This window comes from Sinocyclocheilus grahami, unplaced genomic scaffold (genome assembly GCF_001515645.1).
Source record: "Sinocyclocheilus grahami isolate Dianchi unplaced genomic scaffold, SAMN03320097.WGS_v1.1 scaffold481.1, whole genome shotgun sequence".
Lineage (NCBI taxonomy): Eukaryota > Metazoa > Chordata > Actinopteri > Cypriniformes > Cyprinidae > Sinocyclocheilus > Sinocyclocheilus grahami.
In genome coordinates, this window is record NW_015505660.1 from 569,745 (window position 1) to 572,807 (window position 3,063).

The window sequence follows — 3,063 nt, forward strand, 5'->3', positions numbered from 1 at the left end:
AGTTCCCCTTCAGGAACTCGAGCTGCGTCGAGATCGATTTGGGATCGCCCTTGCGTGACTGCGTTCTGAAGCACGTGTCAAATCAGTCCAATGGAGCAGCGAGACGTCATGAGCGGGGTGACGTAAGCACCAGAAAGTATAAAAGCGCATCCGGCAGAGCGCAAACCAGCTTCTGCTCTTCAGTAGCGCTCTGTGTATGTGTCTGTCTATTTACTGTTGTCTGTCCGCACAAGCATATATAAAAAACAATTATGAAAAAGTCTATGGTGAGCGAACGGCATTACAAATGCTGTGTTCCTCCCTGCCCACGATATCTGGTGGCGAGGGATACACCCGATTTGTGTGTCATTTGTTTGGGAGCGGAGCATGCACGGTCAGCTCTCGAGGGGGCTGATTGTCATGACTGCAAGCTGCTCTCGCTGCGCACGCTCCGCTCTCGCCGGGCCGTGTTTGATGTGAGCGGCCAGGCTTGCGATCCTGCTGGCAGCGGTCCCGCTGTTGCCGAGGCACAGCGCAGACTGTTGAAAGGATTTAATTTATTTCCTTATGAAATTATCTCTTCATGAAACAAATACTCAGGAACTCACACAAAACAGACGCCATGCAATAAAACAATAAAACTTATCTGGCGAAGAAATCTTCAAAGAGAGCAAACAACGCATCTCTCCTCGCCCATTTACAACCCCCTTCTCCCCCTGGCCTCTCTGCCTCTCTCTCTTTTCCCCCAAAAGGTTTCACCCAAAGTTCATTAAGAATATGCATATCCCACATATCATGTATCTTGTGAACCTGTTGTTTTTCCCCTTCATGTTTAGTGTCATTTTAAAGGTCTTTGTGCGATTGGTAAATTGGTTTCAATTTCAAAGTAGTCATTTATATTGTGAGAAAGACTTAACACTTTTGTAGAATTGTGTTGTGTTGAGGAGGGGGTGTGTCCCCCTTTAGGGGTCTGTGAGAATGTTTCCAGCCGGGTGTGACCCTGGATCACAGAAACTAACAAACAAAAGGTCTTTTATGTTTTTACAACTGATTTAAAGATTTCTAGGTCCCCAGTGAACGGATAAGTGAAAGTATAGTGAGTCAGGAATAATCGAATATCTAAATTAATATTTGTGATCATTAAAGTTAGGCAATATTTCAAAGCAATATTATATTTCTAGTTAAAAACTGATCACGTGAAATTGGAGTCAGATTGAACACAGAGCTAGACGAAATTGAAACTAAGTCCTGATACATTCAGAAGTGCAAGTAAAAGACCGGATATGCATTAAACCTTCGACCAGGCCGCTGGATTCCGCTTTTTGGGCTGGCGGGTGGATCCTTACACTGTTGTCATGGGGATCGCAAGTGGATTTAGCGGAGGGATCCGAGACGGGCTCGTCCTTTTCTCGGTCCTCACCCGCTAGATCCGCGGCTCTCTCTCAGGGTTCGGAAGCCCGCGCTGCGAAGCATACCAATATCGAGTTCTTCCCTTTGGCCTGTCACTCTCAACCCGCACTTATGTCTGCGTTCGCGCCCTTTGTATAAGCTGGCGCGCCAGATCCTTCTGTGGGCTCAGGGGAAGCTCCTCTCGCTAAGAGCAGTTTACATCCCTGGGTATCTCAATCAGGGGGCAGACATCCTGTCAAGACAGAGACTGAGGCCCAGGGGATGGGGACTCCACCCCGAGGTGGTGGAGCTCCTCTGGAGGGAATTTGGCAGGCGGAAGTGGATCTATTTGCGTCGCAGGAAATGACACACTGCCCGCTCTGGTTCTCCCTCACATATCCAGCTCCACTGGGGCTGGATGCCATGGTACAGACGTGGCCGAGGCTTCGTCTGTACGCTTGATTTGACATGTGCTTCAGAACGCGGTCACGCAAGGGCGTTCCCAAAGCGATCTCGACGCAGCTCGAGTTCCTGAAGGGGAACCATGGTTACATACGTAACCTAGAGACATTTTTCAGCAAACTACTTTTTTACTCTTACTTCAGTCATATTATTTTTCAGTACTTTTACTTGTACTCAAGGAAATTATTCCTTAAGTAGCAATACTTTTACTTAAGTACAATTTCTTAGTACTCTTTCCACCACTAGACATCTTTGAAGTTAATAGATCTAAAAGTTACATCACAGATCAATATTATCTTTGGCAATCAAAAATATTGTATATTACTAGTATATGTCCCTTCAGTATTAATTTTCAATAAGCATTTTCCCCCAATTGTTCTAAGGGTCATTTAGAATTTATTTTTCTTTCATTAAGTATATAAAGTAGATCAAATCAAAAAGCATTTTCCCCCCAAATGTTTTGAGGTCATTTAGAATTTTTTTTCTTTCATATGTTATATTAAGCATAACCTTAATGAGACTTGTTATAGCACTTGTAGATCATTGCTCTTTTGTTGGTTTTGATTGCTTCCGTTGTCCTCATTTGTAAGTCGCTTTGGATAAAAGAGTCTGCTAAATGACTAAATGTAAATGTAAATAACCATTCAAACTCTATATAACTCTATAGAAGTGCTTCCCAAACCTGTTTCTGGAGGCTTATCAGCAGTACACATTTTTGGATGTCTTCCTTATCTGACCCTTCCATTTCAAGTCTTGGAGTCTCTATTAATAAACTGACAAACTGAATCAGCTGTGTTTAACAGAAAATGTTCACTGTTGACATGCATCTAGGAACAGGGTTGGGAAACATGGATGTGTAATCCTGTAATAATGCCATGGAAAGTATAAGAAGCTGTAAACTTAATCAATTACATTTTAAGTGCTCGTCACTGGAAACATACTCACATAGATGACTGTAGTCTGATGAACGTTTCTGAAGATCAGCTCGTCTGGTGAAAGTCAGAAAAGTGAGATGTGTTTGATCATACTGCTGCTTAAATAGAACTCCAAAGGGGGCAGGCGGTACGATAACAAGGAATTTTGCTTATCCAACACCCATTTCAATTGCATCTCTTGCATGTTGCAACAGGCTACTATGTGAGAAGTGATCAAGTTTTGTGGTTCCCATCAAATACAGTGGAAAAAATCTGTTCATTGGCCCTGAGCTTGAGTTTCTGGGCTCTCGCTGCTCAC

General features: G+C 43.5%; 1 protein-coding gene across 1 annotated transcript in view; it reads right to left on the reverse strand.

Moving 5' to 3' along the window:
* Positions 1–2,839, reverse strand: part of LOC107553807 (natterin-like protein) — a 6,682-nt gene extending 3,843 nt beyond the window's left edge. The window contains exon 1 of the mRNA XM_016236115.1: positions 2,776–2,839. The gene's annotated coding sequence lies outside the window, so the exon portion shown is untranslated. The remainder of the gene's footprint in view (positions 1–2,775) is intronic.
* Between the last annotated feature and the right edge of the window lie 224 nt (positions 2,840–3,063).